General features: G+C 38.8%; 1 long non-coding RNA gene across 1 annotated transcript; it reads right to left on the reverse strand.

Annotated features, from left to right (window-relative positions):
* Positions 1 to 3,472: 3,472 nt before the first annotated feature.
* LOC129721067 (uncharacterized) lies at positions 3,473 to 4,342 on the reverse strand. Its single transcript, XR_008727339.1, has 3 exons — positions 4,167 to 4,342; positions 3,921 to 4,110; positions 3,473 to 3,829 (listed from the first exon to the last, which is right to left on the reverse strand). It is a non-coding gene; the product is annotated as an uncharacterized LOC129721067 (long non-coding RNA).
* Between the last annotated feature and the right edge of the window lie 12,115 nt (positions 4,343 to 16,457).

Below are 16,457 nucleotides of genomic sequence, written 5' to 3' on the forward strand. Positions count from 1 at the left end.
CTGCCGCAAATCCACCGTCGGTAGAAGCTCGAGCACGAGGATTGAATGCTCGCCTTTAGAATAGTCAACAGTCTCGGAAAAGGGAATTTCACTGTGCCGGTGATGTTGATAAACTGACGATGGTTGCAGAGGAGCACTTTCAAGCGCTATTGAACAGTGAGGAGCAAGATGAGAAAAACAGGAACAGGATGAGGATTATGAACAACGAACACGGGAGGAGGTTGAGAAAGCGATTAGTGAGCTGAAAAATTGCAAGCCAACTGGAAAGGATGGTAACCCGACCCAACTTCTAAATGCGGGAAGCGATCGATTATACTATGCGATCATACCGAGGATCTAAGTGAATAAACAAATATACTTCGCATACAAAGTGCTCTCGCATCCTATTATTCAGATCTTTCGTCGGCGAATATCTGGCTGGTTTTCGACAGAAGCGTTCCACGACGGATCGAATGTTCATCCTACGATAGATCCTCGATAAGTTCCGGGAGTATGATCTGCATAATCACGCATAATCATAATCATACGACTGAGTGAAAAGAAACGAGCTGTGGCAGATAATGTTTCTCGACGAAATTAATACTACTGTATCGTATGATACTGGAGAGATTGCAATCATGCGAGTTGATTGATGGCGAGACATCAGTCGCGTTCATAACGTCAGATGGACTGAAGCAGCGGGGATATGCTCTCCAACTTACTTTTAACATCTTCCTTGAAGGTGCAGTACGAAGAGCACACGAAGAAACGATACGATCATCACGAAATCTCTCATGCTCCTTAGTTTTGCGAACGTAGGGACGTTGCGATACCATTAAACATCGATACTTAGAATCGATACCTGTATCGAGAGCAAGTACTGATATTCCGATAGTATCGAGGCTAACGTATCGATACCTAAATGTATCGTTGTGCGATACCACTTCATTCAAAATATAAGTCATAATTCTTTTTTTTATTATTTATTCCTCAAGATAAAATGTTTAATTCAATTAAATCATTTATATAGACCGTTTTACTAGACGTTTCTGAACTCATTCTATGAATGAAATTTTGACAGAGAGCTCGGAACAGCTGACATAACGCACGTGAAAGCAACATCATCAACAGCAGAATACGTGACACCTGTCAGCAGAGATGCCAGATGTTTTTGAAAAATGTCTGCAACTGCTCAAAAAACCGGAAAAATTTGCTCGATATCTGAAAAAATTCTATCCGTGATCCGAAAAAATTTTGCTCGCGCAGGCAAAAGTCTGTAACAATCTGCACACAATTTAAGAAAATCTGCGCAAATATAAGAAGACTCTGACAAAAATCTGCAGAAACCGTGGAAAAACTGCAAAATCTGCAAATCAATGAATATCTGCACACGGACTCCAAAAACCTGCGTTTTGCAGACAAATCTGCACATTTGGTATCCCTGTCTGTCAGTTCGTAAAATGGTCAATGAATTTACTGAATCTAGAAACACCAGCTTCTGCAGAAACTTAGTCAAAAGTCGATTACGCTTTTCCTAAATAATTGATCCCGTTTTCGAAAAGAGCCGCTGGCTCTGTAGATTTTACCTTCGGATCTGCATGACCGTAGAAAAGAATCGTTCCCGTAGGTTAATCTACAAAAATTTCTGTTAAATTTGCATTGCCGATGAGATGGCATGCATGCATACGAAGCATCAAAATGGCACAGAAAACAACAAGTTTTCTGCTTCGTTCGTTCTTCTTTAGGGCATCCTTAACGGTGCGCTTCCATACCCCGTTTGGCAGCGCTCTATCATCACTTCACACCGTACCGGTCGCTGCTAAACGCGCTAGAGAAATAGTAGCCGAGCTTCCGGGAAGCATCGCGCTCTCAAATTTAGCAGCCCGATAACAGCGCTGCTAAAGGTTTATGCTGGATGACGCTTAAACTGAAACGATAGCAACGACCGGTGTGAAAACGGGTGAGTGAGCAAAATAGCCGCCCTGTACACTGCCGCCATAACAATTTAAATGGTACCGCAATGTTAAGGATGCCCTTACAGTGTTGTTTTGAGTCTTTTCGATACTGAGAGGTGTGTATCGATATTGATTAAGTATCGCTGGTAAAACATCGATACCAAATATCCGAGTATCGGAAGTAGAAGGATCGATTCTGTATTAGTATCGGTGGTATTGCAACGTCCCTATGCGGACGACATTCATATCATCGATATCGATCATAAAGCCGTGAAGGAGGCCTTCGCACAAAACTGTCGCTGTATGGGACACTGATCGGTGGCCCTTTACGGACGTGAAGCATGGACGTTCAAGGAAGCAGAAGGACGTGTATTCGAAGTTTTTGAGCGTAAAGTCCTGCGATCGATAAAAAGCAACGCCTTGGTGCTAATTCAGATTCGGAACTCGATCTTCTGTTTATTATACAGAGATTTCGCAGTAAACTGTTTAGTGTACAGGACAATTGCGGGGCTAGCGCTACGATCCTACTGACGATAACAGTCTTTCCCGAGCCGAGAAGCGAACCTACGACGACTGGTTTGCTAGACCAGCATCGTACCTCGAGACCAACTGCGATCGATACTTGGCGTGAAATTGAAGAGTGTGGCGCAGACGCATGAGTCACGAGTTGTACCAGGTATACAAACATGCTGATATAGTGAGATTACCAACAGGCTATTACGGGGTAGGCTTCAGTAGGCTGGACATGTAGTCAGAATGCTTGACGAGAGAACGGCTGCCAAATACAGAAGTAGCTGGACATCTCTAATTCATTCTGCTCTAAGCCGAAAAACGACCCGCTAGCCCAACAAAGTAAGTAAGTTGTGGGGCAGAGGAAGGTTCTTAGGATGGTCTGCCCTTTCTGAAAAGCCGGGCTTACACACAAATGAAACAATAATTCCTGCATAACTCGAGAACTAATCACTAAATGAAACCAAATTTGGCAGGTAAGGGTTTTGAGGTACGATAAATGATTCTATGATGGTTTGACAAACCTCACTTATTTGAAGGGCCTTCTCTTCACAAATATCTGTACCTATGACTCGAGAATTAGTAGAGCAATTGAAACCAAAATTGAACCATGAATCCTCATAAAGTACAAGAAATGTCTCTATGATGGATTGAAACCCCTCCCTCCTCTCAAAATGGAAGTTACATACAATTAAAATACATATTTAAACCATTTTTTCCGGAAAAAGAGATGGGTATGATGCACTCTGGTTTCTGGAAAAATTGCCGAATACCGCAGACTATGAGTATTTTCGGAACCAAAAAGATTCCAAATTGACCAAGGCTTATTGCCTTTAACTCAAACTCAATGGGGCTGCATTAGTACTTCTCGCTCAAAGGGGTGCTATACTGGCATGAGGGAAAAAATCAAAATTGATCTAGCGTCTTCACTTGCTTCAACTATGTGCTTGCTGTTGAGGAATTGCGATACGGAATCATAATTGTACGAATAACATAACAGTCATACAGTTGACATTTTGTATTTAACAATTCTTCTCGAAACTACCTTATAATTATTTTAATTCACTATGGTACCTTAGCTTCGCCCTCGTTTTGTTGCTGATGACTCGCTAGCAGGGCCCCGGTGCGATGATCCTAATTACGATGTCAGTGCAGTTTTCAGAATGCGCTATGATCGAGAGTGCCTACTCGAGGGCATTCTATACCTGAAGATGCTAATGTTCATCGCGAGCCTGGCATTCACCGTTGTGTTGATCGTTGTTCCGATCACTTGGGATTTAATTCTCATGCCTCTTTTTCCCCTGCTTTCGACTGCGCCACAATCGTTTCTCGTTTGACCTTGTCGATGATGGCCTTTTCGCCCACCCGCATGATCAGCTTTAATGCTTAATAGATCCAGATGACGTAATAAAAAGGCCCTTAAGTATGTAACAGTATAATAATGTAAGTGTAAGTTTGATGGAGTTAGTCAATTACCTCCGTAGAGAGCCTTTCTATGGGGGCACGATCGTCAATCGGCTTCTGCTTTGTGCGTGCCTTGGGTGTTTAGTATGCGGAATGGTTTAATCCTGTCGTTTCGTGGAAATCCTTTTCCCACTCGACTTTTGGTGCACTTCTGTGTGCGATCACGTCGGCAGATGTCCGATTGCAATACCACGTGGCTGTTCTGCGAAGATGGCGAGTCGTTTGGTGGTTTCAGCACAAAAATTTCAGGTTTCTTACCTTCGTGTGAATTTCACGTTGATGAATCCGCCACGGCACGTTTCAAGTTTCAGATGCTCACTTGTATAAGGTTTTATATTTTCACTGGCCTATGTGCTTGCTCACTTGTATAAGCTTTTATATTTTCACTGGCCTTTACGTGACAGTAATCGGCGTCCACCTTCAACGGCGGTGAATTCAGAATAGAATGCGATTCTTATAGCGGATGGCGGATGTGCGATCGCTCTTTTGAGAAAGCGTAAGAGAGAAGAGTTCTAGTATTTTTTTTTTTTTTTATTCTCGCTTATTTTCCGTCGGTCTAGTTCCGCCACTGTTGTTGTGCCAATCACCGACGCCCGGGGAGGCGACTCCACCCAGGACCCTAACTCACGACCCGTTTATTAACGGACCGGCGCCAACGGCTTTACTTCCTCATGCGATGGAAGGCGTGATCCCAGAGATTTTTCGCCTCAGAAAATCTCCCGGTGTCGGCTAGGATTGAATCTAGACCAGTTGGGTTGGTTGTGAGCGGATCACGCCACCTCACAACCATCGACACCTATGTCGGCGGTGGGATTCGAACCCAAGCGACGAGCGTGGTTGGCAGAGACGTTACCAACCACGCTAGGCCCCCGCTACTAAGAGTTCTAGTATTGCCGCATGTCATTTTCTCGCAAGTTTGGCAGGGTTGTTCCTATGACCCAATGTGTGTTATTTGCAAGGTGTGGCGTATAGCAACTTTCTGTGATCACATCGTAATAGGCTTCGTTTCGAAATCCAGGTTGAGGTTTCTGATATCTAAAAGACAACGTAAAATAACGTTTGCGGTAAAAAATGGACAAAAATTGCTGATTTTTCGTGGGTTTACCTTGATTCGCACTAACGAAACTACTCATGCATCATCAATCATAGTAACCCATGAGTTAGCAAAAAAAATTTTACACCTCTATCAGTCAAACTCTAACTGTGCTGGCGAAAAAAGTGGAGCTATTCCGTTCAGAAGTGTGCGTGTTCAAAGAACGGTACCCCACCTCGTCAAAAACGGACATCGTGCGGCACTTTGTGGACGCCGGCTATGCGCCGCTATAACATCTTGACACTATTGGACAATGATCAGAGCATCGAAAGAAAGCCCGGTTCCGGTCGGCCAACGACCCTGAGCGACAAGAAGCTTCAAAGGATGCTGAAGAGGGAGACCAAGGGAAAAGTGGCTAAACCACTGCGTGCACTTGGCCGGGAAGCTGGTGCATGCGGTGAAACAGTGAGAAAGTATCTGGAGAACATGGACATACATGTCAGAAAGCGGCAGTCCCGTTCACTGGTCTCGAAGCTGCAGGCAATGACGCAGCGACAGCGGTTGAATAAGATGGTCAAGTCGATTTTCCCGGCGAATCGCGACGTGGCAGTGGTGATGAACGACTAGACCTATCTCATCTTGGATGGAAACGAACTTGAAGCGCAAGATCTATTTTAACAATTTTGCCGCGAAAACGGCGGAGGAGTTAATAAAAAACGAAGAAAGAGCTTAAAAACATGCCTACACGCATGTTTTCGTTCGCCATGACGAATGTTCCGGTTAACTGCCGGAAGGCCGCCCGCAAGGGAGTAGTTTTTTTTTTGCAAATAAGATAATATAATTACCATTAATGAGGAATTCATCCAACTCAATTATCTGTCTTAGTTTTTTTTTCATCACCATCTGAAAAAAGTTCATTTTTTTTACCGCAAACGTTATTCATGCTATAATATAGAGTGCATACTAGCCTGCACAAATTACGTTGCATAAACTACTGGAATCATGATGAAATCCTTAAGTGGGACAGACTTGCCGTTACATTCTATATCGAAGGGAAAAGTAACCGCGAGTCAGTCACATTGTCATGGTGATGCTATAACGCGTGTTGAAGTGTTGTACTTCGTTCTCGTGAAAAACCGTCAACCCTTTCTAGTTCGGAAGTATATGTCCATGAGAACAGTTTAAAAAAAATCGGTGTTGAAAAGTTTCATGAAGTACGGAACCGATGAAAGCTCGTCCGGTGAGGATTCAGATGAAGAATCTGACGCCGAAACTGTGGCTGGTTCATCAGACAACAAATGTCAAGACGACGAAAATCCGTTGAGGCTGAAGCATCCCTTGCAGATATCTTGGAACGATTTCCTGGATTCTGATGGAAGTTTTTTCAATACTGAAGATTTTTCGGATATATTCACGAAGAAGGAAACCAAGAGAAAATCCAAAAAGAGGACTTTGCAAAGTGGAGGCGCAAGTCACATGCCATAAAGGCAATAAACCGTAACAAATGTCGATTAAAGTGCGTGAACTAGATTTGGAAGCACGACAAGATACAGATCCACGATCGATTTTGGAACTTGGACGCTTCTGGTCAAACCACGTTTTTCCGAGAAACAGTAAAGTTAGCTCTATTCACTCGGCGTGTCAAAGATCAATTAAATTTAGAGGAACCTAAGAAGCCAGAAGAACCACACATTACACTTAATGGCCAATAAAATCGAACCTTTGGAGGTATGCCGGAAGTTCTATAAACAGTCATGTCTAACTTCTCCTCTCCACTCCTCGTCCATATTATTGTATTACGCATGTTTCGTTTAAATTAGGACTGACTTACGGTTACTTTTCATAATGTGACAATTTGACTTGGTATTGATTTCCAATTTTGTTGAACAAACCACTTTTTTGTATTGGTACATCTGAAAATACGCTCAAAGATAGGCCAAAATCCGATACTAACTCAATATTGATAAAATTACAGATGGGACTGACCTGCAGTTACCGGCAGTAGTAGCAATCAAACAAACTTGGATTAGACTACCACTACTTCCTCCCACTCTGCGAGAACAAACCAATGGATTTGGAAATATCTCTAAGGGGTACGTGAACAGAAAAAGGTTGAGAACCGCTGGCATATATAAATAGAAAAACAGAAGCTTCTTTGAAAGGCCATCCTAGAAAAACTAGTGCAAAATACATTTATTCATTTTGATCAATTTGTCAGAGCCAAACAAAACATTCTTCTGTTGCAAAATTCATGTTTCGTTAGCGATTTTGCGGGAGTCAAGCCATTATTGATATTAATTGGCTTAAAAAATACTTTTATTTCTATTTTTACAGTACTACGCAAAGTGATCAGATAATAAATAAAACAACAAAGTGTTCAAAATGAGAGTTCAAATACATTTGGCGATAGCTGTGGACGCACTATTTAAAGCGAAAAAATCGTACAAAATCTGTCGAAATCCAAATCTCTCGGAATCGATCGAAATCAACAATTAAGCTAAGAGTAAATAAAGCAGTACACTCAAAAAAATCTGACTGCCCATGTTTCAATTAGTATTGAAACAAACAATAAACAACATAATTCGTACGTGTTACGTAACTGTAAATTTAGGTAACCGCGATGACTATCGGATTCCCCAACAACATGTGATGAGTATTACTAGCAAAAACTTTTTTTTTTATGAATACGGCGACGGCTTAGCCTTACATAATTGCCCATCAGCGGTACTAAAAAAGGGGTTGATGTTACACACTGTAAAACCCAGCTGATGCATGCCGGTGTCGAACAACACGTTTAACCAATTTTCTCGGTTAATGCGTATTGGGCGGAGAAAAGCGAGATCGGTTTTTGTTTATAGTTTATAGAGCCTTTTCTATTAGCCATATGGCTACTGTATCGGCTAAGCGATGAAGCAAATTAAGATGTCCGATAGTATAGATTAATGCGGAAAACCTGTCTTCCCACTGTTACGTGGTCTGAAAACGTAACATTATTTAGCTTGTTATCACATAATGTGTAAAACTGCGCTTCGGAATGCAGAAAATCGGAAAGAAAGCGTTTATAGACAAGTTTGTCGCGTGAGGAACGATCCGAAACTCACTGCAGAACCGGTTGACTGTTGACATTTCCATGGAGCGGAAAACCAGTCCCATCGGATGCTGATTGCAAAAGTTATCAATCCGAACGTGAAAATTGCATCCAGCGGCGAGTGCATTGGCGCGGTAGTTGCTTTTTAGCATCACCGCTGCTAGTGTGGCGAGGAGAAATGTAGCGTTATGTTGTGTGTTATCCATGAACGTAGCTTGATGAAGGTTTGTACGATCTGACCGCTCCGCTGGACACCCGTTACCTAGATACAGCAATGTACTTTAGTTTGCTCTGATCTAATCACTCTGCTCCACCTTAGTTGATATGATTAGTTCGAGCAGAAGGTTCGATCAGTTCCACGTTCGTCGACGAGGTCGAAGGAAGAGAAAATGATAGCGATCTTCAGTGACGCCAAGTGGTCGATGACCATCGTGTGTGCGTGTGGCGTTGAAAGTGAGAGGATTGAGCGTTAAACTAAACGTTCGTTCGGTTCGAACGATTACGTCTCAGGCAATGGCAGCGTGAAAAGGATCTGGTTTGCTTTTTGCTCATCAAGGTCATTGAAACGGAAACCGTGGCTCGAGAAGTGGTGGTCAATTTAATTTAAAAGTTAAATTCGTGAAAATCCGGGAAAGTTGGTTTTATTCGTTGGGCGAATGGAAAACAAATTACTTTTTAGATTATTTTGATTTGATTTTGCATTCTAGTAATTTTCTATTAAACAATGGAATAATTTTTGGTACCTAACTTACTTGTTCCTCATTTTTTCTGCTTAAAACTTATATATAGTGTTTAAGATTAAATGAAAGTAAGATCAGTGAAATACACTGGTCGACAAAAAGATGCCCTGAACAAATTGATTATGATGATGATGAAATTGTATTACTTACATTGAATACATACGCATACTGCATGATTATTGTACGAAATTATAACTGGATTACACAAATTCCTCCCGAATTCTCCTTGTCGACACATTGGAGATCATTAGGTCGGCGCATTCTCGTTAATCGCTACATAAACATCAAATTTATGGGCGGATATCGATACAGCTAATAAACACTAACAACAATTTAAACATTCAGTAGTAAAATTTAGACAGTAAAAACATACCTCCGCAGTGCATTAAAATATCAGGAAACCTCTCCAGTGCGTCTTGAACTGTCCTACAGATCAGACGTTTTTTCGGTTGCTTGTGGACTGGTCTTTGACTGTCTATAGCTTCAAAGTTTGTGTTTTGTCAGTGTGTCTTTTAAAGACTACCTGAAAGTTATTTCCCATCAGTCTTTCTCAAGACTACCTACTTTTGAATTTAACATTTGTTTTAACTTTTTTCGTATCACCTGAAATGGCTGGACGGAAAAAGAAACCTCGCATCGCTGCGGGGAGGAAAAGAGAGGCATCTCTTTCTGACACATTGAGTGTCTGTAGTGACAATCCTTTTGATATTTTGCCTGAGCAAGAAGCTGGTGAAATGGAAGTTATTAATAATGAAACTATACAAAATATAAAATCTTTAAAAAAGGAGAAAGTTCCACCTATTATGGTAACTATTTCTTCTGAATTTAATATATTCAAAAAGGAACTTTCAACGTTTGTTTCTGACGTTAAAGTTACCTATCAAATTGGCCGTAGAGGTGAATGCCGCTTATTAGCCGACTCAGTAAAGGGTCGTGATCGTCTTGTTCAGTATTTAACTGACAAGATGTACAAATTTTTTACATATGACACCAAGAACGCCAAGCCGTTCAAGGTTGTTTTGAAAGGTCTCACCAACGATCAAACCGTTGATGAGATCAAACTTACTTTAACAGAATTACTTGGCATAGCCCCTACCCAAGTAATTCTAATGAAACAAAAATCACGAGGCGAAAACAGTCAGAGAACTGGAATTTCCCTTGTTAATTATTTAATTCATTTTAACCGCAATGAGGTTAACAACTTAAAATTTTTTGAAAAAGCACATGCTTTGTATAATGTGCGTGTAAAGTGGGAAATTTATAGGAAGTATGGCGGAGGTGAAAAGCATATCACCCAATGCCGTACTTGCCAACGTTATGGCCATGGTTCCAAATTCTGTAACATGGACCAAAAATGTCTTAATTGTGGAGACTCTTCTCACAAAAAGGACACATGTCCTGTGAAAGAGAGTAAAAATTTTCGCTGTGCGAATTGTAACGGCAACCATATGTCAAATTTTTATCAATGCCCAGTCCGTTTAGCAATTGTTAAGGCAAGGCAAGGTAAACAAAATTCAATTTCTCAATTAAAACCAACTTCAAAACAAAATTCTCCAAGCGTACCAGTGACACATAGTTTACCTACTCCTTTGCATACCCGTTTAACTTATGCACAGGTTACAGGTAGTTCGAACATTATACCGCCTAGTGTTGGTAGTTCGAAAATGACCGTTAATATGGGTAAGCAAAACAGGCTAGAAAATAATTGTACACCTATCACTCCAGCTAATATTGCTGCCGAAAATATTTTTTCTAATGTCAACTGCCTGGGGTCTATTACGGCAGGTAAACTTTCTTTTTTGCAACAGGCAATGTTCGATCTTATGAACGCCATGTTGCAGGCAAAATCAATGTTTGAAGCCATTCAAATAGGCACAAATTTTACTATTAAAATTGTTTCTAATTTAAAATTTAGCAATGATTTTAAATAAAACAATTAAAATATTAAATTGGAATGCTCGCTCATTGAAGGCCAATGAGAATGAGCTTTTTAATTTTTTAACAGTAAATAATGTGCATATTGCAATTATTACTGAAACATTTTTGAAACCTAACATAAAATTAAAATATGATCCCAATTACGTGGTTCATAGATATGATAGGATTCAGGGTTCCGGCGGTGGAGTTGCAATTGTTATTCATCGCCGAATCAAACATCGTGCTCTTCCCCATCTTGAGACGAAAGTTATTGAAACTTTGGGAATTGAAGTTCAAACTGAACTTGGGATTTTATTTATTGCCGCAGCATATTTACCATTTCAATGCACACGCGAGCACAAAAATTATTTTAAAGGTGATTTACAAAAACTCACCAGAAATCGTTCGAAATTTTTCATAATCGGCGATTTTAACGCTAAACATCGTTCATGGAATAATTCTCAAAGTAATTCCAATGGCAAAATTTTATTCAATGATTGTTCTTCAGGATACTATTCTATTTTGTCTCCGAATAGTCCTACATGCTTTTCTTCTGTAAGAAACCCTTCAACAATTGATTTGGTGCTAACAGATCAAAGTCATGTATGTAGTGATTTGATCACGCATGCTGACTTTGATTCTGACCATCTTCCAATAACTTTTTCTTTATCACATGAATCAGTTTTTAACCTTATGAGCTCTGTTTTTAATTATAACAAGGCTAATTGGGAAAGATACAAAACTCATATTGAGAGAAATTTCAATAATGAGCTTGATTTGCAAAACGAAGTGAATATTGATTCCGCTTTGGAAGCATTAAAATGTGCAATTGATGATGCCAGGAATTATTCTGTTCCAAAGGCTCAAGTGAAATTTGATTCATCAATAATTGACGAAAATCTTCAACTTCTAATTCGTTTGCAAAATGTCCGCAGACGTCAATATCAACGTTCTCGTGACCCTGTTTTTAAAACTATTTATAAAGATCTACAGAAAGAGATTAAACATAGATTTACTCGTCTGAGAAATCAAAATTTTGAGACTAAAGTTGAAAAATTGAAACCATATTCAAAACCATTTTGGAAGCTGTCGAAAATTCTTAAGAAACCTTCAAAGCCTATTCCAGTTTCAAAAGATGGTGAACGTTTTCTTGTATCCAATGAACAAAAGGCTCAAAGACTTGCTCAGAAATTTGAGAGTGTTCATAACTCAAATTTGAATTTTGTGAGTCCAATTGAAAATGAAGTCACACGTCAATTTGATTTAATTTCTTCCCAGAATTTTTCACCTGCAGAAATAATTGAAACTAACTTGAATGAGATTAAATCAATTATTAAAAATTTCAAAAATATGAAAGCACCTGGTGACGATGGAATCTTTAATATACTAATCAAACATCTCCCTGAGAGCAAAATGGAATTTTTAGTAGTTTTTTCTATTGCTGCTTCAAAATTGCATATTTTCCCAAATTATGGAAAAATGCAAAAATTACTCCCATTTTAAAACCGGATAAGAACCCAGCTGAAGTTTCAAGTTATCGACCAATCAGTTTGCTTTCTTCAATAAGTAAACTGTTTGAGAGAATTATTCTTAACAGAATGATGTCACACATCAACGAAAATTCAATTTTTGCAACTGAACAGTTTGGATTTCGCCATGGGCATTCCACAACTCATCAATTGCTCAGAGTTACTAATATGATACGAGCTAACAAATCTGAAGGTTATTCTACTGGAGCTGCTCTTTTAGACATAGAAAAAGCATTCGACAGTGTTTGGCATAAAGGTTTTGCGGGGGGGATTGCGAAATTGCAAACTTTTAATTTTCCAATTTTCCTAATCAAAATTTTAAAAAATTATCTTACTGATCGAACTCAGCAGGTTGTCTATCAGAATTCAAAATCTGATAGATTTCCTGTCAGAGCAGGTGTACCTCAAGGTTCAGTCTTGGGTCCAGTTCTGTACAACATATTCACTTCAGATCTTCCTGATTTGCCTCCAGGATGCACAAAGTCATTGTTCTGCGATGACACAAGCATTTCCGTTAAAGGAAAAAGTCTTCGTGTCATATGCAGTCGATTGCAGAAAAGTTTAGATATTTTTTCTTCCTACTTGCAAAAGTGGAAAATCTCTCCCAATGCTTCTAAAACTCAAATGATCATTTTTCCACAAAAGCCTAGGGCTTCTTTCCTCAAGCCAAACAATAATCACGTTGTCAAGATGAATGGGGTTATTTTAAGTTGGTCCGACAAGGTTAAGTACTTGGGACTAATTTATGATAAAAAACTTATTTTCAAAGAGCACATTGAGAGTATACAAGCCAAGTGCATCAAATATACGAGATGTTTATATCCTCTCATTAACAGGAATTCTAAACTTTGTTTAAAGAACAAACTTTTGATTTACAAACAAATTTTTAGACCAGCAATGCTTTATGCTGTACCGATCTGGTCAAGTTGCTGTTCAACAAGGAAGAAAACGCTCCAAAGGATTCAGAATAGAATTCTGAAAATGATTTTGAAGCGTCCTCCTTGGTTTGGTTCACTCGAATTACATAGACTTACTGGTGTTGAACCATTAGAAGCTATGTCAAATAAAATTATTAACAATTTTCGACAAAAATCGTTGCAATCCTCAATTGCTACGATAAGCTCTCTTTATAGCCAATAAGTTAGCAATTAAGTTAGTTGTAAGTTTACTTCCCCTTTCCCGACAAGTAGGTTTAAGTCCCTATGAATTATAAGTCCTAATTGCGAAAGCAAACAAATCCTAACAATTAAAATTACAAATTTCTAACAGTGTTGAGAAGTCACCATCTGTGATTGGACACACATACTCATTATTTACTAATATTTATCATAAATACTTAAGCTACTAACAAATCCCCCCTTAAACAAAAAAAATCAGGAAACCTCACGCTAATGACGGAGCAGACGGTAACGATGCATTAAAACGTAACGCACTTGAACAAGGCAACTAAGCTTCAAATGTTTTACAACTATAACGAGCCCAAAGACATTAGACGATTGATGTACCCTGGAGTGAGCAGTTTTATTGCCTGAGAAATATTCCATCTCAATAATGTACAACTTACTTCCAACCGTTTTCATAACCATGCCTATTTCTTTGCTCGAAATAGGTCAATTGCGAACAGAAATGTAAATTCGCCAAAATTAGTAAAAGCAAAGAACTGAGAAAGGATGTAAATAACTATAATCCTCATTGCAAAGCATTCAAAATATACTGCAATCAGATATCGAAATTATCCAATCAATAGTTGATCGGAATATTATATTAGCTCCATTTGTTTCACATGCAGGTTCAAGAAGTATTACATAGTACGAACCGCTTAAGAGGGTTACATTGCAATTCGGAAATCTGCAAGTTTCAGTCCAATGTTAAGAAATATCGAAAAGCCACATTGAATCATAATTTGCAGAAATACAGAAAAGTTCTATTACTCACAAAGACAATACCTTTAATAATTTATCCTAGTCGCCGTGTAAATGCAAATCCATCCATTTTTGATTTTACACGCTTGTTTCGAAATCCACCGAGTGAACACGGTCGATAGCAAAACCCTTCACTGCCGCTATTCGCATAACAGTCCTATGTAAAAGTCCTATGTTTTCTTGTTTTTTGCGGAAATGGGTACATTTTGGCATGCTCTACAAGAGTAAACATTAAAATCGAGGTTGTGGGAATCAAACCTCACTTTTTGCCTTTCTCCTAGAAAGGTATAGCAATCACTGGAAAAACCAAAGGTATAAGAGTGATCCCAGTGGCCGAATGTCATATACCACTCGACCCCTTTCGACGAACTGAGCATTTTCTGTATGTATGTATGTATGTATGTGTGTATGTGTGTGTGTGTGTGCAACTTTTTTTCTCACTTACTTTTCTCAGAGATGGCTGGACCGATTCTCATAAAATAAATTGCAAATGAAAGGTCTAGTTGCGTCATAGGTTGCTATTGAATTTCATTGTAATCGGAATTTTAGTTTAGAGGTTATGTATCAAAATGTAAAAATCACGAAACATCAATATCTCAGAAACCACATAACCGATTTCAATAAAACTGGTTTCAAATGATCGAGCTGTCTCCAGAACCCTTAACTTTTAAATTTTGTTATGATTGAACATATGGTTCAAAAGTTATGTAAAGAAAAGTTATCCTGAGGTTGTTTGAACTCACTCACTTTTCTCAGAGATAGCTGAACCGATTTACACAAAATCAGTGTCAAATGAAAGGTCTAGTTGCCCCATAAGTTGCTATCGAATTGCATTGTAATCGGAATGTAACTTTGTCCGTTGTTGATAAAAATGTGAAATCACATAATGAAAGTAAACATGTTGACTTTCTCCTAACGATCACTGGCTAATTAAAAGGTAGAAAAATGATTGAAATGGCCGAATGTCATTTACTACTCAACTCAGTTTCTGCATATATGCATGTAAAGGTGTATATGTTTGTGTGTGGGTGTGTACGTGTGTATGTGCACCTTTCTTTCGCACTCACTTTTCTCAGAGATGGTCTGACCCATTCTTTCATTTCTGAAATCTTGGTGTCAAATGAAGGGTCTATTTGCCGCTTAGGTTGATATTGAATTTCATGGTAATCAAACTTTTAGTTTTGGCGCAGCGTCAGAATGTGAAAATCGCTCTTATATCTCAGAAGCTATGAACATAGTTGAATTCAAATTAATGGGCTTTTAAACCTTCAAACAATGAATTTCATAATGTTCAAACATGTGGTTTGAAAGTTATAGAAAGAAACGTAACCCGCAGACTGTTTAAAACTATAACTAAATTATGTGGCCTCAACATCATTTAAATTTGATATTGTACTATTTCAATGTTTGCGGCCTTGCTCGGGTTTGAAGTTGAAATTCAAAGTCATTTCTCTTTTTGCCTTTCTCCTAAAAAGGTATAGCAATCACTGCAAAAACTAAAGGTATAAAAGTGCTCAGAAGGGCTGAATGTCGTTTACCACTCGACTCAGTTCTCGTCAGCTGAGCATTTTCTGCATGTGTGTGTGTGTAACGCTCTCCCAATCTCACTCGATTTTCTCAGAGATGGCTGAATCGATTTTAATGGAATCAATTGCAAATGAAAGGTCTAGTTGCCTTATAAGACCCTATTGAATTTTATTGTAATCTGATTTCTAGTTTAGAGGTTATGTATCAAAATGTAAAAACCACGAAACATCAATATCTCAGAAACTACACAACCGATTTGAACAAAATTGGTTTCAAATGAACGGGCTACCTAAAAACCCTCAACTTTTGAATTTTATGAAGATTGAACATATGGTTCAGAAGATACAGAAAGAAACGTGTTCTGGAGACTGTTTAATCTCACTCATGTTTCTCAGAGATGGCTGGACCGATTTTCATAAAATCAGTGTCATATGGAAAGTCTTATTGCCCCATAAGACCCTAATGATTTTTTTTGCCAACGGATTATTACTTTTCCTGTTATATTTAAAAATGTGAAATCCAGCTATGAAAAGAAACATATTCTGATGACTACTTGGGCTCACTCACTTTTCTCAGAGATGGTTGACCCGATTTCACAGAATTAATATCAAATGAAAGGTCTAGCTGCTTCATAACACCCTATTGAATTTTGCTGTAATCGGAATGTTACTTCGTCTGTAATGTATCGAAATGTGAAAATCACTAAACTTCATTATCTTAGAAACTACACAACAGATTTGAACAATATTGATATCGAATGAACGGGATAGTTGAGGGTTAACTGATGAATTAT

Source organism: Wyeomyia smithii, chromosome 2 (assembly GCF_029784165.1).
Source record: "Wyeomyia smithii strain HCP4-BCI-WySm-NY-G18 chromosome 2, ASM2978416v1, whole genome shotgun sequence".
Lineage (NCBI taxonomy): Eukaryota > Metazoa > Arthropoda > Insecta > Diptera > Culicidae > Wyeomyia > Wyeomyia smithii.